General features: G+C 33.8%; 1 long non-coding RNA gene across 1 annotated transcript in view; it reads right to left on the bottom strand.

The window, feature by feature from the left end:
* The window catches only part of LOC109549359 (uncharacterized), a 319510-nt gene that overhangs the window by 7348 nt on the left and 287103 nt on the right, over positions 1-25059 (bottom strand). Inside the window, exon 7 of the long non-coding RNA XR_002175643.3 lies at positions 24788-24893. This is a non-coding gene — a long non-coding RNA (uncharacterized lncRNA). The remainder of the gene's footprint in view (positions 1-24787; positions 24894-25059) is intronic.

The following is a 25059-nucleotide window of genomic DNA, read 5'->3' as shown; positions in this document are numbered from 1 at the left end:
AGGACTAGGTCTTTCCCATCTGGATACTCTCTATACTCAGAAGAACACCTGTAATATAGGAATAGTTTACAAGGGGCATTGGAGGTATACTTAGTATCAGAAAAGTACACTTTAGGAGTGTAATTGCATAAGACAAACATTTTATGAATATTAAGAACTAGCGTGGACTGTGGGGAACCTCTGAAAAATCTTGGCTATTAAAAAAATACAACTCACACTAAGCAATTATCCAAATATCTTCCCTCAGTGTTATGTTTGGTGAGGATTTCAAATCACATTCCCAGAGGTGGTACAAAGATGGTGGAGTAGGAAGATCCTGACTGCACCTCCTCCCCAAGACACACCAAAACTACAACTACATACAGAACAATTCTCTGAGAACAATCTGAAGTCTAGCAGAACAACTTTTCTACAATTAAGAATATAAAGAGAAAAACATATTGAGATGGGTAGGAGGGGCAGAAACACAATCTAGTAAAGACCCACACCTCCAGCAGATAACCCATAAGCAGAGGGGATACCACACATTTGGAGGTCCTACCTAAGGAGTGAGCGGATCGAGCACACATTGAGTACCCCAGACTTTGGGACTGGCACTGGAAAGATAAGCCCCCTTAACAGGTTTTGAAAACTAGTGGGGCTTATGACTGGGAGAGCTGGAGAGCTATGGGACCAGAAACAACTCTCTGAAAGGGCTTGCACACAAACTTATTCTCCCGAGTTCCAGCACAGAGGAAGCAGATTGAAAAACACTTCATAATCTAGCTAGCCAGCAAATACCACCCTAATATACGCACCAGCCCATACCAAGCTCTGGCTCCAGTCCCCACCCTAAGGTGATGGCCCCCAGCATACTCTGGAAGAGGCCCTGACCCACCCTGCTTCAGGTCCAGCCCTCCCACCAAAACCACTGAGTACACACGGTGCAAAGGTACAGTCCTACATAAGAATTCACCTTCAAGACTGAAGCTGTTTTGCCTAATTCATTGAAAAAAACACAGAAAGTTAAACAAAATGAGAAAACAGAGGAACTTGTTCCAAAGGAAAGAACAAGATAAAACCCCATAAATAAAACCTTAATGAAATGGAGGTAAAGATAAAGAGTTCAAACCAACAGTCATAAAAATGCTTACTGAACTCAGGAGAAGAATGAAGGAACAGAATGAGAAAATCAACAACAAATTAGAAAATATAAGAAAGAACCAAGCAGAGCTGAAGAATACAATAACTGAAATGAAAAATACACTAGAGTGAATCAATAGCAGATTAGATGATACAGAAGATTGTATAAGCAACTTGGAATACAGAATAGTGGAAATCACCCAGTCAGAAGAGCCAAAAGAAAAAAGAATTTAAAAAAAATTGAGAATAGTTTAAGGAACCTATGGGAAAACATCAAATGTATTAATATTCACATTCTAGGGTCCCAAGAGGACAAGAGAGAGAGAAAGTAGAAAGTATATACTTTCTACTTTCAACTATGATGAATAGTTGAAAATACTTTCATATTTTTCTTTAGTATACTTTCATATACTTTCATATACTTTCTACTTTCAACTATGATGAAATAATAGTTGAAAACTTTCCTAATCTGTGGAAGAAAACAGATCCCCAGTCCAGAAAGCACAGAAAGTCCTATACAAGATAAAACCAAAGAGATACACACAAAGACACATCACATTTAAAGTGGTAGAAGTTAGGGATAAAGAGAGTATTTTAAAATGGCAAGAGAAAAACAAAAAATCACATACAAGGGAACTCCCATAAGGCTATCAGCTAATTTTTCAGCAGAAACTCTGGCCTGAAGGGAATGGCAAAATATATTTGAAGTCCTGAGGAAAAACCAAGGACACATGGAACATTGTCCAGGTAGATCACATGCAAGGCCACAGAACAAGTCTCAAGGATACTCAGCAAGTCTATCATTCAGAATTGAAGGAGCTATAAAGTTTCCCAGACAAGCAAAAACCAAAAACTAAACCAGCCTTACAAGAAATGTTAAAGAGACTTCTCCAAGAGGAAATGAAAGACCACAACTAGAAATATAAAAATATATAAAAGGAAAAAAATCTCACTGCTAAAAGCAAATATATAGTAAAGGCATTGGATCAACCACTTAAAAAGATAATATGAAGGTAAAAAGACAAAAGTGATAAATTCAATTATAACTACATTAAGTAGTTAAGGGATCCACAAAAAGATGCACAATATGACATCAAAAACAAAATGTGGAGGGTAGGGTAAAAAATGTAGAGCTTTAGAACAGGTTTAAGTGTAAATGACTATCAACTTAAAGCAAATCTATCATCTATCTATCTATCTATCTATCTATCTTTCTCATGGTAACCACAATCACAAATCAAAAACCTACCATACATAAACAGAAAAACAAGGGAAAGGAACTCAAAAATAATGCTAAAGAAAATCATCAAACCACAAGGGAAGAGACTAAAAAAAGAAGAAAAAAGACCGAAGAACTACAGAAATGACCAGATAAAAAGTAACAAAATGGCATTGAGTACATACATATCAACAATAACTTTAAATGTAAATGGACTGAATGCCTCAATCAAAAGACATAGGGTGGATGAATGGGGAAAAAAAAAAAAGACCCAGTTTTATGCTGCCTACTTCAGAGCTAAAGACACACACAGACTGAAAGTGAAGGGATGCAAAACGATGTTCCATGCAAATGGAAACAAAAAGAAAGATGAGATAGCAATACTCGTATCAGACAAAATAGACTTTAAAATGGACACTATAACAAAAGACAAAGAAGGGCATTACATAGCAATAAAAGTCAAACCAGGAAGAGGATAGAACATTCTTAAGCATATATGCACTTAACATAGGAGCATATAAATATATAAAGGAAATATTAATAAAGAGAGAAATTGACAGTAATACAATAATAGTAGGGGACTTAATGCCCCACTTACATTAATGGATAGATCATCCAGACAGAAAATCAATAAAGAAACATTGGCCTTAAATACCATATTAGACCAAATGAACTTAACAGATATCTACAAAACATTTCATCCAAAAAGAGCAGAATATACATTCTTTTCAAGTGTACATGGAACATTCTCCACAACAAATCACACACTAAGCCCCACAACAAGTCTCAGTAAATTTAAGAAGATTGAAATCATATCAAAGCATCTTTTCTGAGCACAATGGTATGAAACTAGAAATCAACTATAAGTAGAAAACTAGAAACAATACATTTGGAGACTAAACAATATACTACCCAAAAAATGGGTTAATTAAGAAATCAAAGAGGAAATAAAAAAACATACTAAGCAAATGAAAATAGAAACACAACTTTCTAAAATCTATGGGATGCAGCAAATGCAGTTCTAAGATGGAAGGTTATAGAGATAGAGGCCTACATCAAGAAACAAAAAAAAAGTCAAATAAACAGCCTAACTTTATACCTAAGGGAATTAGAAAAAGAACAAACAAAGCCCAAAGTTAGTAGAAGGAAAGAATTAATAAAGATCAGAGAGAGAATAAATGAAATAGAGACCCAAAAACAACAGAAAAGATCAATGGCACTAAGAGCTGGTTTTTTGAAAAGATAAACAAAATTAACAAATATTTAGCCAGACTCATCAAGAAAAAAAGAGAGCACCCAAATATATAAAATTAGAAATTAGAGAGGAGAAGTTACAAATGATATCACAGAATACAAACAATCATAAGAGAATACTATCATGCTCCCTGACTTCAAACTATGCTATCCATACAAAGCTAAGGTAATCAAAACAGTATGATACTGGAACATAAAAATAGACACATAAATCAATGGAACAGAATAGAGAGCCCAGAAATAAACCCACTCATATATGGTAAATTAATCAATGACAAAGTAGGCAAGAACATACAGTGGGGAAAAGACCACTGCTTCAATAAGTGGTGTTGGGAAAACTGGACAGCTACATGTAAAAGAATGAAACTGGATCATTTTCTCACACCATATAGAAAAACAAACCTGAAGTGGATAAATACATCAATGTAAGACCTGAAGCCATAAAACTTTCAGAAATAAACAAAAAACACAGGTTTTACACTCTTTGACATTGATGATAGCAAAATTTTTTTGGATCCCTCTTCTTGGGCAAAGACAACAAAAGCAAAAATAAACAAATGGGACCACATCAAATGAAAAAGATTTGGAACGGCAAAGGAAACCATCAACAAAATGAAAAGGCATTCTACTGAAGAGGAGAAGATATTTTCAAATGATATTTTTGATAAGAGGTTAATACTCAAAATATATAAAGAACTCATATAACTCAATATGAAAACAACCCATGAATAATCTGATTTAAAAATGGGCTGAGGACCTGAATAGGCATTTGCCAAAGAAGATATACAGATGGCCAACAAACATATGAAAAGATCTTCAACATCACTAATCATCAGGGAAACGCAAATCATATATTACCTTACATCTGCCAGAATTATCATCATCAAGACAACAACTAAAAAGTGTTTGTGAGGATGTGGAGAAAGGGGAAACTTCCTGTTGTTGGGAATGTAAATGGATGCAGCTCCTGGAAAACACTATGGGGGTTCCTTAAAAAGTTCAAAATAGAACTACCATATGATCCAGCAATTCCACTTCTGGGTATTTATCCAAAGAGAATGAAAACACAAATGTGAAAAGATATATTCACCCTTATGTTCACTGAAGGATTATTTACAATAGCCAAGATATGGAAACCACCTAAGTATCCATTGATAAATAAATGGATAAAGAAGAAGTGGTGTGTGTGTGTGTGTGTGTGTACTCAGCCATAAAAAAGCATGAAACGTTGCCATTTGCAACAATGGATGGACCTAGAGGGTATTGTGCTAAGTGAAATAAAGACAAATACATACAAAAAAAGACATATACTATGTTTTCACTTATATATGTGTAAACTAAAAATACAACCAATGAACAAATATAACAAAACAGAAATAGACTTACAGATACTAAGAACAAACCAGTGTTTGCCAAAGGAGAGTGGTTTGTGGGGATGGTCAAAATAGGTTAAGGGGATTAAGAGATACAAACTACTAGTTATAAAATAAGTCACAGGTAAGTCATGTTCAGCCCAGGGAATATAGTCAATAATATTGTAATAACTCTGTATAATGCATAGCATATTAAAATATTGAATCACTATATTGTGCAATTAAAACTAATATTATATTGCAAGTGAACTATACTTCAAGAAAAGTAGAATTATTTTCCCACCCAGTTGCCAAGGCTATAATAATTGCATATTTGTCATCAAAGAAATGTTTTCTCTTTTTAATTCTAAATTCAAATTAGTTTTTGTTTAGTAAGGCTATCATCTTTTGTTAAATATGGCATGATTTAACATACCTTCATCCCACTAAATTTAAATTGGTTGCTAAAACAATACAATAGTTTGTATGGTGGGTTTTTAAATGTATAGCTCATTAATACATTCTATTTATATAGCTATTGTTAGAAAGAATGCATTTTAAAATTTTGATAGCTTTTTCATTTTCTTTTATTTTCTTATATTTTATTTTATTTGTGCCATTTAGCCATATTCATAGGCAAAGCTCAGAAAATATTAAGTTAAATTTGAAGTCTCAATGGGAAAAGCATTTTAAAATGCTACTTGAGGAATTAATTCAGATGCACTTTGTTTCTCTCTCTAGTTCTTTTATGTTTAAAAATATGAGACTAATGAATGAATAAAAACTGTAGTTTAGTTTATGATTCCCAGACACTCATTGTGACTTCCTTCATCTTTCTTTGATCCTTAAGAATGGCAAATTTATTTAAATTGCTCTTTTTTAAACTCATTTTATCCATTTGACACATCTCTTCTTCTTTGATATACCGACCTTGTTTATATCCTTAAATATCTTCTAAAATGAACAAGATCAAGCTTGCAGTATTGTGTCTAGATTGTAATTATGAATACATGCAATTTTAGGATCTGTGTTATAAACATATTTAGATTACTTGAAAACTTCTCTCTAGCTTCATGTTATGACTTGCATTTGCTTTCCTTTTCAGATTTAATGGATTATTGGACAGAAAACCACAAGCCTAGGAAAAAAAAATAAACTAAGCCAAAGTTCAGGGCTTATGATGAACTGATTTTTTTCTTTTTCCAAACTACCCTATTTTGCTATGATGATATATCCTTAAGAAGCAAAGCTGCCTTGTCAATAAGAAAATTCTTAATAGGCTGACCTTTAGTTTGTGGAGGGCCAGAACTGAAATTCAACAGGTTACTTTTCATTAGTTAAGACGTCATTTAAAAAAAATTGTGAAACAAAGTCATGATTCTGATAGATGTTTTGTTCAGTCGAATTTAGGAAAACCTGACAGGAGGCAATGCTGTCAAATTTTAATGGCTTCTTGAGCCTGAGTGACAACATGACGTTTCATTATAAGTAGGTCAAAGTTAGGTTGTCACTCAGTGGCAACACAAATAGACACCACAATCCCTAGCACATATATCAGAATGAAATCAGCAAAGCTAAGAAAAAAGAATTAATGTTATAGATTTATTTCTGCTTCCTGTCAACAATTTATAAAATTGTCAGAAGTAGAGTGCTGTAAACTAAAACAAGTATAAAGCAAAATATAAAGATATTCATAATTTACAGATTTCTGTAAATGCTATTTAAACAAATGATTAAATTGACAAACTCAGAAAATGTAGAGATTATTTTGTTTCTCAACTGTGGGAGAGATCTTAATAAGTTTACAGTTAGAAGTAAATTTTATTATATTATTAATATATATTTTTAAAATTCCATCTTCTCCGGTTATTCAGTCAGAGTCAGAAAAACGAATATATTTATTAACATTTTATGAAGAAAGAAAGTTTACAACTTTGGAATTTGGAATTGTTGATGAACAAAGGCTAGTTTTTTACTGCTACAGTAGTTTTTATTGTTATAGTAGTTTGTATTGCTATAGCAGATATGTTTTTCTCCTGAACACCCACTTTTCTGCCACCTCCTCTCCAAACTTCTCTTTGACTTAAGACCAAGAAGGAATAATTAAATTTGTCTTTATCTTACTGTTACTCAAAATTATCCCTCAAGCTCATTCTTATTCAGCTTTGTTTTCTCCTAAGCAATATTTTTAGTAATGATAATAAAATGATATCAAGTAACAAAAATAGACAACTGTAAGCAAATGTATGTATACATACATGAATATATACACATAAATTATATATAACTATATGTAATACTCCAAGAAAGCCAAAATAAAAATAAAATCAACATAGACTCCATTCAGTTTTTAATTTTGCACCTGTAGTTACATTGCTTTATTTTCAGCTTCTTCTTGTGGCTTATTTTTAATTTAAAAAAAAAGTAATTGTATTTTATATTCTCTGAGGAAAATAGAGAGATTGAGAAAAAGTAATCATCCATAATCAAACCACTGTAAAGATTTTGCTGCCTTTCTGTCCAATATTTATCATACCCTTTCATTGCAATCTTTGAAAATTCCTTTGGTGTCAATTTGCTCACAACTGAGTGGCAACGTCATGGGTAAATTCAGCTTTCCGTAACAATTCATAGAGTTGAATTTGCTTTGTTTGGGTTTGAGGTGTCCTACAAACGAAACAATATTGAGAAATGAAATATTCTAATTGCATTGGTTTTGGATGTGTATGAACGATGTATCTCCGTTGATTTTACTTCTGCTTCAGGTTGACACCAGCTGTGCTTAATTGATAGACACCTAGTGCATTATTTGGGTACACTATAAAAGAGATGCTTACCCCAAATAAAATGTTTAGGTGTTTCCTAAGAGTAATCCTAACATCTGGTCATTCCTAAGCCAAAAGGAGGTGTACTTCCAATTCTAATTACAGAAGCTCAATGACTTCTATTGTTTCACCACCATAAACATAGCTAGATCCAATTTATCTTCCCCCCCCTTTTTTTTGCTACTCTATGTCAACACAGATTTGTGACCTAGAGTAGGTGGCAGTAGAATGTAACATGCTCTTTTATTGAAAAATGATCTCGTGTTTATGTTATATCCAACTAAATGGAATAATTCCTAATTATTTCTTAATGTCAATAAATGAGTAAAAGAGCCCAGTGGTTCAGTTAGGAACATACATATCTTCAAAGAGGAAAACAGACTCTACCTCATAGATGGTTAGAACAGCATGTCTGTACAAAGAGGGAAGGGATTGCTGGCTGCCCTCTTTAAAGACAACCTGGCTTTTGTTCTTTTAAAACACCAATGTGCCATGAATAGTTGTAGGTGCTTTATAAATATTGATTAATTTAATCTTTCTGAATTCACTGTGGTAATTATTATTATCATGAATCAAGAATATATACATATACAATAAAATGGAAATAATGTTTTATTATATTTATCAGCTACTTTTCCAGTTTCTTCCCTTTTGGAATTGATCGTCTATATAACCCCAGGACCACCAAAACATCAGTATTGGCTATTAGAGAGAAAGAGAGGGAACAATAGGTGTTTTTTTCTTTTCTTTTTTTTTTTTTTTTTTTACAATAGGTGTTTTTTTCTCTTAGGCTTAATAGCAAAGAGTAATGAAAGGAAAAATACATGGAGTCACTGGCTTTTGAGATTTTATCTAAAACACTCCACCAGATTTTATTTATAAGTCACAATATTGACAATTAGACATTGGCTTTATTTTGTTGTCCTCTAACTGAGCCTTTTTAAATCATTTCAGGTCAAGTCAGAGAGTGTATAACATCATTCCAACATCACAGCTATATGATGTGGCTGTGTGTATGAGGATGTGTGTGCATGCGTGTGTGTGTGTAAATGTGCTTTCAGCCTCTGGTGCTATAGCCTCTGGAAGCAGTAATAATACATAGGCAAAGGTAATCTAGAAATGTACTATGTTTCCACAACTTCTTATATTGAAAAAAAGGGAATTTTTGAATTTTGTAGTGTATTGTAGACTAATTCACATAGTTTCGGGATTGAGGGACAATACCCCAACACGCACACATACATACATACACACACACATGCAAACACACACATACCTGCTGGGTTATTTCCTAGGAAGGGTAATTAAACATATATTCTCACATTTAAAACATACTAGACCTATATTGAAGTCAGCAAAGAAAATGTTTGCAAACTGATATACAAAGTTTTACCAACTATCCACCAGAATTTTATTAGAATTTTGGACACCTAATTTAATGCATAACATGTATTTGGAGAATAACCACAATGGTTTGGAAGAAGATTAAAAAAATAAATTTAATAGAAATGATTTCTTTTAGCCTCAAGAATATAGGGCTTTGAAGTTTAATAATAGTTTTATATTATAAAAACCCAAGTGTTTCTTGAAACATAATAGCAATAGATATTAATTGCCATAGGCACTTCAAAAACTTCTTTGCTCACATGCTGTCTATTGTTCTTTTTTGCATCATCCAATATAGTTCAGTTTATTAAGTAACAGTTTTTTAATTGTATAGAATAAAAATTTCTTAGATTCAGACAACTCTCATCATAAAAACCTGATGCAAGAGGGAAGAGATATGGGAACATATGTATATGTATAACTGATTCACTTTGTTATAAAGCAGAAACTAACACACAATTGTAAAGCAATTATACCCCAATAAAGATGTTAAAAAAAAAACAAACCTGATGATAACACCCAAAGTGGGTTAGTCTCTGACTGCAAAGAAGGTCCTATGTATATTTAAACTTGAGGAGCTATCTTCTTTAATAAGTAAATCAATTTAATAATACAATATGCTACAGTGGTAATCAGGACCTTCTCCTGCCTAGGGAAATGGATTTGCCTTTGTGATGGTTAATTTTATGTGTCAACTTGTCTAGGCTATGATGCCCGTATTTTTGATCAAACACCAGCCTAGATTTTGCTGTGAAAGCATTTTTAAAAACATGATTAACATTTAAATTGGTAGACTTTGAGTATAGCAGATTTCCTTCCATAATGTTGGTGGGTCTCATCCGATCAGTTGAGAGGCTTAAGAGAAAAGACTAAGGTTCCTGGAGGAAGAAGGAATTCCGCCTCCAGGCTGTTTTTTAGACTCAAGACTACATCATCAACTTATCCTTGGGTCTACAACCTAGCAGCTTGTTCTGAGGATTTTGAAGCTGCCAGCCCATGCAATCATGTAAGCCAATTCCATAAGATAAATCTTTCTCCATTTAAATGTATATCACATTTGTTCTGTTCTTCATGAGAACCCTGACTAATATGATCTTTATATTGCTAAAACACATATATGGATGCTCAGACTCAGGGAATAGGGGTTGATACTTCTGATAGGACCTTCAGGAAATATTTTTACATAGTTACCTAAATTGTAGGTGAGCACATTTTTAGTGCTGCCATGCTGCATTCTGGGGGAAAAAAAATTATATAAAGTTCTCTGAACTCCAATTTTATCAAGTGCAAAATAACTGAGTTAAAAGGCTCAAAAATGAAATAAGGGGCAAAGACTCTAAAACTTCTGTTTTTCCACTAAAGAATCAGTAAAATAAAATTATTTCAAATTATATTTTACATAGAAAATATAATTTAAAATTACTAGACATAAATAATTTATAAAGTTTTACCATATATTAATATACAAAACTACCTTCATAACTCTCTTTTAGTTTGGTCAGTATGGGATAATAAAATTTATGGTAGCAGGGCTTCCCTGGTGGCGCAGTGGTTGAGGGTCCGCCTGCTGATGCAGGGGACACAGGTTCGTGCCCAGGTCCGGGAAGATCCCACATGCCGCAGAGCGGCTGGGCCCGTGAGCCATGGCCACTGAGCCTGCACGTCCGGAGCCTGTGCTCCACAACGGGAGAGGCCACAACAGTGAGAGCCCGCGTACCGCCAAAAAAAAAAAAAAATTATGGTAGCAGGAGTCTGATAGAATAAAAAGTAATTGTTTAGATATTGAAATATGGAAAGAAAGAAAAATACAATGACAGTACATAAATGTTTTTCATGAAAACTAGCAGTGATGGAAACAGCTAAAATGTACATTTCTGATTTCAATGAAACATGTATTGTTTTTTAAGGTTTGGGTACTGTTTTGCATGTCATTTGGCTAGTAGATTAGTTCTTACTATAACTATAATTCAGAGGTATTATAGTGTAATAGTCTTCAAAAAAATGGATAAATCCTGGTTTGTATCATTCTTTAGTTTTCAAGTCAAATGTGTTGCAATTTTTGACAAAAATATGAAGGCTGGGATTTTCCATTCTAGAAAACACATATTCCTCTCTTCCCCTTTGATCTTGCTGCTTAAAAGGTATAGTTATGCAATCATTTCAAGAAGGATACAAATCTTCCATAAATTATAACTGAATTTTTCTTTTACAGCGTGCTAAGAAACAAACAAATTTTTATATAATGTTAAAATTAAATCCTCAAATATTTCTCTGGAACATTTAATTTTCTCATCTTAATGTTGTGTAGACTTTTATTTTGAGCTGTGAATGACAATGAGAGATGGCTTGTCACAATCAGTTCTCTGTTGCACCTGAAATATAAAATAAAATTACCTACAAAAATTACATTTAATGAACTTTTCAGGAAAAGCAAGATAGGTTTTATTAGTTGTTCCTCAGTTGATGTTCCTTTATGAAATACTCCAATTCATAGATTTTTGTAGTTGTGGAATAAACAAAATTAAAATATAACAAGAAATGGACTTTCTAATTCCTTTCAATGTCAAAGTAAGTTAACCTCTATATCTGTACCTGTGCTACTTTTATATTATTAAATTTTTTTGTTTAATTTTTACTGTGTTAGCTGTATTAAATTTCAAACTTGGCCCACTGTTAGTTCAAATTCTCTTTATCAAAAATATTTATATATTTTATGTGCAGTATGGATAGATTCAGCTCATCATTTCTATCTCTGGATATCATATGAATTATTGTGTTTGCATCCCTTCTAAAATCTTGTCATCCCAAAATGTGATAACCATTACCTCTAACGTTTCTCCAACATACTGATAATACAAATAATGTGCTCTGTGATATATTTTTAAAGACATGCCTTCACACAAGTCGTCATCAACTATTAAAACTTTAGAATTTGCATGACTGTTTTCATTGAGCCCATATATTGCAATTTCTTCATGGATAGTGTTGGAAAATTAAACGCCATGTTTTTAACATTCCCTGCTCACCAGGCATAATAATTTGTTCTCAAAGAAACTATTATTACATTTTTTCCTTCATAATGCTTCCAAGGGTTCCACATTATTATTTTTATCAAGACCACATGTTAGCGTTTGGAACATCTAATTTTTTACGTCTTTATAAATCTTGGAAGCATTTGGCCACTGTGTTCTTCAAGTCTTCTTCTTTTTTTTTCCCCAAAATTACACCATATTAATCTTCACACACATTTCTTGTAAATAACAACCTTGGCAAGGAAGTTAGGGTTATTTTGAGAACTCAAGGGTTCCTGCTTCTATCCCCTTGCATATCCACAGACCAATGAGAAATAACAAGATCAACTATGCCATTGGAATAGGAATTAAAAGTGAATTCCTTCTAGCCTACATATGTGGTTCCCACAGTACAGGCTCCTCATCTGTCCCTAGCAGGTCATCATTCAAAAATTGACAACATCAAAAAACTGCATAGGCACAATACTAATATTTAACTTTGGAAACTTGATTCTCATTATTTCTAGACATAAGCAAACAAAGATCTCCTCATTTCTATCATACTCTTTATAGTAATCAATGTTCTGTGTTAATTTTTTACACGTTTACTTCCTGCGGTAAGTCAAAAGCCCTTTGAGGGCTGAAATAATGAGTCATTCATCTTTATTCTGAACACAGTAGTAGAAAAAAAAATAGTTGCTCTCACTTTATTGTTAACATATTTTTTGTCTCTAACTTCCAAATAAGCTGAATTATTTCCAAGTTAATAGCTGTCTTCTTAACGAAAAGCCTAATATCATATGTCACAAATTCTTGAATTCACAAACTCTCTAACATTAACATTAAGTTACCTGCTGGAATCAGCAGCCTAATAACTTTATTTTTCTTAAAGTAATTTTATGGTTGACACTTTTTGAAAGTCGATGACCATTGTTTTTTTATATAGTTTATGTGGTTACCTACTTTATCTTATAATTTCATAAACGTATTTTTTAAATTCCAGAACATCTGAGAGCATCCACATAGACACATAAATTGACCTAAATATTTCCTTCCTTACTATATTATTGTAATTATTTGCAGTTGCATACTGAACATTTATTATTTTAGAGATCCTGACTACTTTGTTTAAAAGAAGGCAGCACATTTTAAGTGTTTTAACAATATTAATATCTGTCTTTATAATATATTTAACTTTTGTATATTTGAGGCTTCTATGATTCATTTATTCACAGTTTATAATAAGAAATGTATTGGCTTACTTGAACATGTATGATGGTAAAATATCTTAAAGAATTAATCAGTGATATCTACCACCTTTTTATTGATCTTCATATTAAGTGCTTACTAGTAGGAGGCATCTATTGTTATAAGGTTGTTTAGGATTATTATTGAGGAAATGTATAGAGAAAATAATTCAGTGTTTAGTTTTTATTTTATTATTTGCTTTTTCAATATACTTTATTAAGAAGGTAAATTAGATGCATTATATTAAATATTTTAGAAACTTCATAATAATCATATATATATGAAATATATATACACATACACACACACACACACACACATACTCTTGGAGGAAATAGTGTTTAAACTGAGACATTAGGGTAAAAAGGAACTAGTCATATCAAGAACTGGCCCAAGACTGTTCTAACAGAGGAACTAATAAGTACAAGGTTCCTGTGGTGAGAAATAACTGTCTGAGGGATACCCTACAAGGCTCTGAACAAGAAAGGACTATAGTAGACAAGAAAGGCTAGCTTCTGAACTCACAGAGTTGAAATCTACTGGTTGTGACAGACATTAGACAATTCATTATACAATTAGTATTTTAATTACACTTACAAGATAATTAGGTGCTGTGACAGATCATATTGTTTGGTAGTACCTGACAGTCTGAGGAAGGAACAAGTGATGAGGAACATCAGATGCAACTTCAGAAACTGAAGGGCTCTAGATAAGAGTGTTCATGAATTCCAAAGATTTTAAGCAAATCATTTGGCAGCAAAATTTTATCTGAAATGATATAAACTATTCATAGCCTTTATTCATCTCACTTAGTATGAATATTTATACATATTACTGGAAAAAGTTACCATTTTGAGTGTGTATGTTGATTCAGACTCTGCTGGGAGTGTTACATAAAGTCTAGAGGCTCCTAAATTCAAAAGAAACACATATAGCTTTGAGGTCTTCAGATAATAAGATGTAAACTTCTATTTTCAGGTTTTCCTGAAAAAGCCACTTAATGATGTGCTAAGGCTGAACCAGGAAGAAAAATGTTGCATATATGAAACAATGAAAGAATAGTCAAAACAATCATGAAAAAGAACAATAAAGTTGAAGAACTCACCCTTCCCCATTTCAAAATCACTACAAAGATGCAATCAGCAAGATAATGTGGTACTGGCATAGGACAGAAATAAAGATCAATGAAAAAGGACTGAGAGTCCAGAAACATACCATTACATTTATAGACAATTGCTTTTGACAAGGATTCTATGACAAATGAGGGGAAAATCACTCTTTATTTCCTGACAAATGATGTTAGGACAAAGGGATGTCAATATGCAAAGGAATAGAGTTGACCCTTCCATTATACCATATATGAAAACTAAGCTACAATGGATGATAGAGCAAAATATAAGAGCAAGAGCTATAAAACTCTTAGAAGAAAACATAGGAGTAAATATCTGTGACATTTATTAGGCAAACCTTCTTAGATATGACATCAAAGGCAAAACCAACAAAAGAAATAAAAACATAAATTAAACTTCATCAAACTGAAAATTTTTGTGCTTCAAAGGGCACCATCAAGAAAGAGAAAAGATAGCCTAAAAAACAGTACTATTTGCAAAACATATCTGATGAGGAACTTGTATCTAGAATATACGAAGGAACTCTTACAACTTAATAATAGAAATGTAAGCAGCCTAATTTTTTAAAAAGTGGGCAAACTAGGCATTTCTCCATAGAAGGTATATAATCAGTAAGCACCTGAAAATGTGTTCAACCTAATTATCTACTAGGGGAATGCCAGTCAAAACCATAATTAGATAACAATTCACACCGGTTTGAATGACCATAATCAAAAAGACTAAAATGACAACAAATATTGGCAAAAACATGGAGAGATTGGAAACCCCATTCATTGCTTGTGGGAATGTAAAATGACACAGTCACTTTGGGAAAATGTTTGGTGGTACCTCAAAAAGTTAAACATATGATTATCATATGACCTAGAAATTTCGCTCCTAAATAAATAACAAAAGAATTGAAAATATTATTCCAACTATACTAATTATCATTTTAAATGTGAACTGAGTGAACACATCAGTTAAAAGACAAAAATTGTCAGAGTAGATAAAAAACCAAGACCCAACTATATGTGTCCACAAACTCAGTTTCAATATAAAACTCAACATAGGTTAAAAGATGGGAGAAGAATAATACATGATAACACTAATCAAAATAAGGCTGGAGTAGTTATGTTGATTTCAGACAAAGCAGAAGGGGACAGTTATGAAGGAGAACAAAGGCTGTTAAAGTAAACACAAATGAGTTAATTTTCCTACAAGACATAACAATCATAACTGTGTAGGCATCTAACAGAGTGTAGAAATACATGAAGAAAAACTGATGAACAGAAAGGAGAAACAGATAAATCTAATAACTGGAGACTTTAATGCCTTTGTCAGTACTTCTCAAAACCATCAAAATCATCAAAAACAAGACAAGTCAGAGAAATATTCACAATCAAAAGTTGCCTAAGTATGACTAACTCTAATGCGGTAGACTGGATGGGATCCAGGAACACAAAAAAGACATTAGATAGGCCCTGTGAGGCACTGGGCATCCTGACTGCAAAGGAGAAGGTGAGAAATGAGCTGTCAACTGGAGCAGTGAGCAGCCTTGCTGAGCGTCAGAAAAGTGACCTAATAGAGCCAATCTGCAAGGGCTGTAAAGGAAGGGCCAGATACAGCAACTTATTCATGGCTATAAAAGGGAGAGCTTGACAGGACCATACCACTTGACCGCTAGAAACTTTCCTGAGTGAATTACAACAGAAGAAAAATCAGACTTCTATGCAGTGGATGCTTGATGCATTTTTAGAAGCCTAAGCCATGTAGCTGACAGGGTCTTGGTGCTCTGGCTGGGTGTCAGGCCCAAGCCTCTGAGGTGGGAGGGCTGAGTTCAGGACATTGGTCCACCAAAGACCTCCTGGCCCATCATAATATCAATGGGTGAGGGTTCTCCCAGAGATCTCCATCTCAACACTAAGACCCAGCTACACTCAATGATGAGCAACCTCCAGTGTTGGACACCCCATGCCAAACAGCTGCTAGCAAGACAGGAATACAACACTACCCATTAGCAGAGAGGCTGCCTAAAATCATATTAAGTTCACAAACACTCCAAAAACACCACTGGAAGTGGTCCTGCCAACCAGAAAGAAGATTCAGCCTCATCCACCAGAAAACAGACACCAGTCCCCTCCAACAGGAAGCCTACACAACCCACTGCACCAACCTTACTCACTGGAGGCAGACACCAAAACCAACAACTACAAACCTGCAGCCTGAGAAAAGTAGACCTCAAACACAGTAAGAGAAGCAAAATGAGAAGACAGAGAAATAGCAGATGAAGGAGGAAGGTAAAAACCCACCACACCAAACAAATGAGGAGGAAATAGGCAGTGCACCTGAAAAAGAATTCAGAATAATGATAGTAAAGATGATCCTAAATCTTGGAAATAGAATGGAGAAAATACAAGAAATATTAAAGAAGGAACTAGAAGAACTAAAGAGCCAACAAACAACAATGAACAAAACAATAAATGAAATTTAAAATTCTCTAGAAAGAATCAATAGCAGAATAACTGAGGCAGAAGAATAGATAAGTGACCTGGAAGATAAAATACTGGAAAAAACTAGCACAGAGCAGAATAAAGAAAAATGAATGGAAAGAATTGAGGACAGTTTCAGAGACCTCTGGAACAACATTAAATATACCAACATTTGATTATAGTGGGGAAGAAGAGGAGAAAAAAAAAGGGACTGAGAAAATATTTGAAGAGATTATAGCTGAAAACTTCCCTAATATGGGAAAGGAAATAGTCAAGTCCAGGAAGCACAGAGAGTCCCATACAGGATAAATCCAAGGAGAAACACACCAAGACACATATTAATCAAACAATCAAAAATTAAATACAAAGAAAAACTATTAAAAGCAGCAAGGGAAAAACAACAAATAACATACAAGGGAATCCCCATAAGGTTAACAGCTGATCTTTCAGCAGAAACTCTGCAAGCCAGAAGGGAATGGCAGTACATATTTAAAGTGAAGAAAGGGAAAAACCTACAACCAGGATTACTCTATCCAGCAAGGATCACATTCAGATTCGAAAGAGAAATTAAAACCTTTACAGACCAGCAAAAGTTAAGAGAATTCAGCACCACCTAACCAGCTTTACAACAAATGCTAAAGAAACTTCTCTGGGGAGGAAACACAAGAGAAGGAAAAGACTTAGAAAAACAAATACAAAACAATTAAGAAAATGGTAATAGGAACATACATATCAATAATTACCTTAAATATAAATGGATTAAAAGCTCCAACCAAAAGATATAGACTAGCTGAATGGATACAAAAACAAGACCCATATATATGCTGTCTACAAGAGACCCACTTCAGCCCTAGGGACACATACAGACTGAAACTGAGGGGATGGAAAAAGATTCCATGCAAATGTAAATCAAAAGAAATCTGGAGTAGTAATTCTCATATCAGACAAAATAGACTTTCAAATAAAGACTATTACAAGAGACGAAGAAGGACACTACATAATGATCAAGGAATCAAACCAAGAAGAGGATATAACAATTGTATATATTTATGCACCCAACACAGGAGCACCTCAATACATGAGGCAAATGCTAATAGCCATAAGAGGGGAAATCGACAGTAACACAATAATAGTAGGGGACTTTAACACTCCACTTTCACCAATGGACAGATCATCCAAAATGAAAATAAATAAGGAAACACAAGCTTTAAATGACACATTAAATAACATGGGCTTAATTGATATTTATAGGACATTCCATCCAAAAACAACAGAATACACTTTCTTCTCAAGTGCTCATGGAATATTCTGCAGGATAGATCATATATTGCGTCAAAAAATCAAGCCTTGGTAAACTCAAGAAAATTGAAATCGTATCAAGTATCTTTTCCAACCTCAATGCTATAAGACCAGATATCAATTACAAGAAAAAACTGTAAAAAATACAAACACATGGAGGCTAAACAATACACTACAAATAACCAAGAGATCAGTGCAGAAATCAAAGAGGAAATCAAAGAATACCTAGAAACAAATGACAATGAAAACACAGCAGCCCAAAACCTTTGGGATGCAGCAAAAGCAGTTAAAAGACGGAGGTTTATAGCAATACAACCCTACCTCAGGAAACAAGAAACAACTCAAACAAACAACCTAACCTTACACCTAAAGCAATCAGAGAAAGAAGAAAAAAAAAAAAAAACCTCAAAGTTAGCAAAAGGAAAGAAAACGTAAAGACCCGATCAGAAATAAATGAAAAAGAAATGAAGGAAATGATAGCAATATCAATAAAACTAAAAGATGGTTCTTTGAAGAGATAAACAAAATTGAAAAACCCTTAGCCAGATTCCTCAAGAAAAGAAGGGAGAAGACTCAAATCCATAGCATTAGAAATGGAAAAGGAGAAGCAACAACTGACACTGCAGAAATACAAAGGATCATGAGAGATTGCTAGAAGCAACTCTATGCCAATAAAATGGACAACCTGGAAGAAATGGACAAATTCTTAGGAAAGGACAACCTTCTGAGACTGAACCAGAAAGAAATAGAAAATATAAACAGACCAATCACAAGCACTGAAATTGAGACTGTGATTAAAAATCTTCCAACAAACAAAAACCCAGGACCAGATGGCTTCACAGGTTAATTCTATCAAACATTTAGAGAAGAGCTAACACCTGACCTTCTCAAACTCTTCCAAAATATAGCAGAGGGAGGAAAACTCCCAAACTCATTCTACAAGGCCACGATCACCCTGATACCAAAACCAGACAAAGATGTCAGAAAAAAAGAAAACTACAGGTCAATGTCACTGATGAACACAGATGCAAAAATTCTCAACAAAATACTAGCAAACAGAATTCAGCAGCACATTAAAAGGATCATACACCACAATCAATTGGGGCTTACCCCAGGAATGCAAGGATTCTTCAATATACACAGATCAATCAATGTGATACACCATGTTAACAAATTGAAGGACAGAAACCATATGATCATCTCAAAAGATGCAGAAAAAGCTTTCGACAAATTTCAACACCCTTTTATGATAAAAACCTTCTAAAAAGTAGGCATAGAGGAAACTTACCTTAACATAATAAAGGCCATATATGACAAGCCCAGAGCCAACATTGTTCTCAACTGTAAAAAACTGAAGCCATTTCCACTAAGATCAGGAACAATACAAGGTTGCCCACTCTCACCACTATTATTCAACATAGTTTTGGAAGTTTTAGACACAGAAATTAGAGAAGAAAAAGAAATAAAAGGAATACAAATTGGAAACGAAGTAGTAGAACTGTCACTGTTTGCAGATGACATGGTACTATACATAGAGAATCCTAAAGATGCTACCAGAAATCTACTAGAGCTAATCAATGAATTTGGTAAAGCAGAAGGATACAAAATTAATGCATAGAAATCTCTTGCATTCCTATACACTAATGATGAAAAATCTGAAAGGGAAATTAAGGAAACACTCCCATTTACCACTGCAACAAAAAGAATAAAATACCTAGGAATAAACCTACCTAAGGAGACAAAAGACCTGTATGCAGAAAACTATAAGACACAGATGGAAGAAATTAAAGGTGATACAAACAGATGGAGAGATATACCATGTTCTTGGATTGGAAGAATCAACATTGTGAAAACAACTATACTACTGAAAGCAATCTACAGATTCAACATAATCCCTATCAAACTACCACTGGTATTTTTCACAGAACTAGAATAAAAAATTTCACAACTTGTATGGAAACACAAAAGACCCTGAATAGCCAAAGCAAACTTGGGGAAGAAAAAAAGAGCTGGAGGAATCAGGCTCCCTGACTTCAGACTATACTACAAAGCTATAGTAATGAAGACAGTATGGTACTGGCACAAAAACAGAAATAGAGATCAATGGAACAGGATACAAAGTCCAGAGATAAACCCAGGCACATGGTCATCTTATCTTTGATAAAAGATGCAAGAATATACAATGGAGAAAGGACAGCCTATTCAATAAGTGGTGCTGGGAAAACTGGCCAGCTACATGCAAAAGAATGAAATTAGAATTCTCCCTAACACCATACACAAACATAAAGTGAAAATAGGTTAAAGACCTAAATGTAAGGCCAGACACTATAAATCTCTTAGAGGAAAACAGTGGAAGAACACTCTATGACATAAATCACAGCAAGATCCTTTTTGACCCACCTCCTAGAGAAAAGGGAAAAAAAACAAAAATAAACAAAGGGGACCTAATGAAACATAAAAGCTTTTGCACAGCAAAGGAAACCATAAACAAGATGAGAAGACAACTCTCAGAGTGGGAGAAACTATTTGCAAATGAAGCAACTGACAAAGGGTTAATCTCCAAAATATACAAACAGCTCATGCAGCTCAATATCAAGAAAACAAACAATCCAATCCAAATATGGGAAGAAGACCTGAATAGACATTTCTCCAAAGAAGATATACAGATTGCCAACAAACACATGAAAGGATGCTCAACATGACTAATCATTAGTGAAATTGAAATCAAAACGACAATGAGGTATCACTTCACACAGGACAGAATGGCCATCATCAAAACGTCTAAAAACAATAAATGCTGGAGAAGGTGTGGAGAAAAGGGAGCCCTCTTGCATTGTTGTTGGGAATGTAAATTGATATAGCCACTACGGAGAACAGTATGGAGGTTCCTTACAAAACTAAAAATAGAACTACCATATGACCCAGCAATCCCACTACTGGGTATATACTGTGAGAAAACCATAGTTCAAAAAGAGTCATGTACCACAATGTTCATTGTAGCACTATTTACAATCGCCAGGACATGGAAGCAACCTAAGTATCCATCGACAGATGAATGGATAAATAAGATGTGGCACATATATACAATGGAATATTACTCAACCATGAAAAAAAACAAAATTTAGTTATGTGTAGTGAGGTGGATGGACCTAGAGGCTCTCATACAGAGTGAAGTAAGTCAGAAAGAGAAAAACACATACTGTACGCTAACACATATATATGGAATCTAAAAAAAAAAAATCCCGAAATGTTTCTGAAGACCCTAGGGGCAGGACAGGAATAAAGATGCAGTCGTAGAAATTGCACTTGAGGACACGGGGAGGGGGAAGGGTAAGCTGGGATGAAGTGTGAGAGTGGCATGGACATATACACTATCAAATGTAAAATAGATAGCTATTGGGAAACAGATGCATAGCACAGGGAGATCAGCTTGGTGCTTTGTGACTACCCAGAGGGGTGGGATAGGTAGGGTGGGAGGGAGACGCAAGAGGGAGGGGATATGGGGATATATGTATACATATAGCTGATTCACTTTGTTATACAGCAGAAACTAAGACAGAATTATAAAGCAATTTTATTCCAATAAGGATGTTTAAAAAAAAAACAAATAAAAAGAACCAGACCATGCTGGCACCCTAAAACAAAAAAAGACGTTAGATAAAAATTAAAGAGTGTGTCCTTTATTTAATAACAATTTACTGATACTGGTTCAATAATGGAGACACATGTACCAGTCTAACATAAGATGTAAACACTAGGGGAAACTGTGTGTAGGAAGTTTATACAATTGTTTCTGCTTTTCTGCAAATCTAAAACTCTCCTAAAATAGTAAGTTTACTAAAAAATAAACAGGGTATAAATAAAACTTTAGACATCTCTAACTTTGAAAATGGAGAAAAAGGAGATCAGATTTAAAGAGTTCAAACATTCTTACATTATTAAGAAGGAACCTAGAAGAAGAAATGATAAATGTGCTTTGTTAAATTAGGTATGATACATTAACCTTCTTAATAGCCTGTTTTCCTACAAAAATGGGAGGAGATATATTGCTAAAGAAAGCAATCTCAGCAGTTGTCTTATGAACCCAACAAACTGTAACTGTTTTTGGTTTCTCCCATGCATCTCTAGTGATCTGAGAGAGCACTGCCCTTTACTGCCAATCTAACCTCTCTTTTAATAGGAAGACATCAATTCCCATTGTTACTTCCAATAATATAGGAGCAGTGGTGAATATCTGAGAATGAATTGCCTAGAAACTACTATTGCAATACCAAAGCTCTCAATCTTTTGGTTTTCTCTAGACCCTCCTTCCCCTGTAATCACTTTGTGATACAGAACATACTTCGTAGTGCTTCTACCTTCTATGGCAGTCCTCTTTCATTCCCATGCTGATGTAACTTTGCTTCTTCAATTACATCTCATCTGCTTGTCACTGTTCAACTGTATTCCAGTGTTATTAACACTTCTCCTGTGATTTTTGGGTATTTGTTATGGGAGGGAACGGCTGGTGGGGGTGGGGAAGGGGGCTGGTGTTGCATCTATCATTTTGAAACAGTAATCCTTTCCACACAAATATCCATGTTTGAGTCATTCTCTGCATAGTACCTCTGGAGCTCCTGCTCAATGGGGCATTTAGCTTAAATCAATATTTTTATAAGATGCTTTTGCAACTCAAGTTGCATGAGCTTTAAAAGACAGGAAAATAGGAACTGGAAATTGGGCAATGTTACATAGTAATGAACATTAGCAGCGCTAAGTGACCCTGATCACATCACAATTTTGTTTCAGGGCCTTTGACTGTAAATGACTCTAATAATAGATTTGGTTGGTCATAAGCACAAAAAGTATCATTATTAAACTATTTATAGAAATAATATACAAATTTTATGTAAAAGCAAGATGCAATATTTAAAAAGGTTTTTAAATGACATTTATTTTTATATATCAGTAATGTTAAAAAGTATATATATGCTTAATATACTAGCAATAAAAATTGAGTTATAATTTTTAAAAATCTATCTCTATAAAATATAGTTTTAAATTAGTGTTTATTTTATTCAACATATTATACTATGACACAATGATCAAATGTAGTACTGAAATTGTATGTCACTAAGTTTAACTTTCCAAATACTGTCTCTTTGAAATTAAGGAATTAGATAAGGAGATTAACCTTCTTTAGTAAATATCTATATTCTCTAGTGGTACTAAAATGCTGTGGAATAATCAGTAGGATGGCTTACTTCAAACGAGGTGCATTTTTCCCTTTTGTTTTTATTAAACAAGTGAATTCATATTATTCTTTATGAGGCTGCATTAATAGCTGGGAATGCAAATATTTATTTCTCAAAGTGTCTCTTTTTTTCTTCCATATGTATCAGGAGAAGCTCACCATATAAAAGACTGTAAATGAAACCATAATAAAATGATGATACAACTATTTCTTACTTGCCATGATACTTCTTTCCTTAAAATAATCCACAGCCTTTATATATGTGCCTATTTTTATAAGACTATGATCCAAATAAGATCAAATTGCCTGGCTACTATATTATTAATCTCCAAGATGTATAAATTTCTCAATGATTACAAATGAATAAAAAATATTAATTTTTAATATCATCCTCCTTCAGGTTGAATATTACTGTCATTTCTGTTTTCATGCCCGAAGACATGCCAAAATAAATGATTAAAGAAAAACATAAATATTTAATATTACATTACAATGCGTAAAAAGAGTAAGACTGTGTGAAAATTAACATCAGATCATATACCTTTTTCATCTAAAATTACCCAGTGTTAATAATGATACTGCTTGAATCAATGAGATGATAAGGTCAAGGAAAAATTTGATTACTAGATTAAATTTGTAAGCTTTGTTTCTATGTAAAGCCACATACAATCTTAACAACAAACCACAGATACATAGACTAAAGTCAATGTGATTATATATCCACATCTATTTCAATAGCAGTCCATTCTCAGAAAAAGTTGTGTCAACATGTCAGTGATGACAGGAAGCATTGGCTAGCAACACAAAAGCATCACCTCTACAGCAAGAACAAAGCATAATGTCCTCTAAATATTGAGTTGGTAAACTTACATCTTCACTTTTAAACTTTCTTCCAAACTTTTCTATTCCTACTATCCTAACTCAAGAGAAAGTATCTCTTACCTGGACCATCATAATTTCTTTTTTTTTTTTGAATTTTATTTTATTTATATTTTTATATAGCAGGTTCTTATTAGTTATCTATTTTATACATATTAGTGTATATATGTCAGCCCCAATCTCCCAATTCATCACTCCACCACCACTTTTCCCCCTTGGTGTCCATATGTTTGTTTTCTACATCTGTGTCTCTATTTCTGCCCTGCACAATTTATTTCTTAAACTTCAACCTCTTACTCTATAATGTTTCTTTTACCTCTCTGAGAAGTATCTGAAAAATAGACATTGCAATCAAAAGTACCTTTCCAATTATGTTAGATTCTTCATCAGAAGCTTGTAATGGTGGCTCACTGCTGAAAGTAACGGTTTGCCAATCTCGTTGCATTTTATTAAAGTCACCATGGGAACTTAAAAAGAAAGAAAAAGCAAACAGTAAGCCATAGCCCAATCTCAGAAATTCTAGTTTATTTGGCCTGAGGTAAAGCCCATGTAAAGTATTTTCTAAAATCTCCCTAATGAGGGGGCAGGGTGGAGAATGACTGGATTTGAGTTTGAAGTCCCCAATCCATAGAA

This window comes from Tursiops truncatus, chromosome 7 (genome assembly GCF_011762595.2).
Source record: "Tursiops truncatus isolate mTurTru1 chromosome 7, mTurTru1.mat.Y, whole genome shotgun sequence".
NCBI lineage: Eukaryota > Metazoa > Chordata > Mammalia > Artiodactyla > Delphinidae > Tursiops > Tursiops truncatus.
The sequence above is the reverse complement of the archived record's forward strand: the minus strand, read 5'-3'. Positions and strand labels throughout refer to the sequence as shown.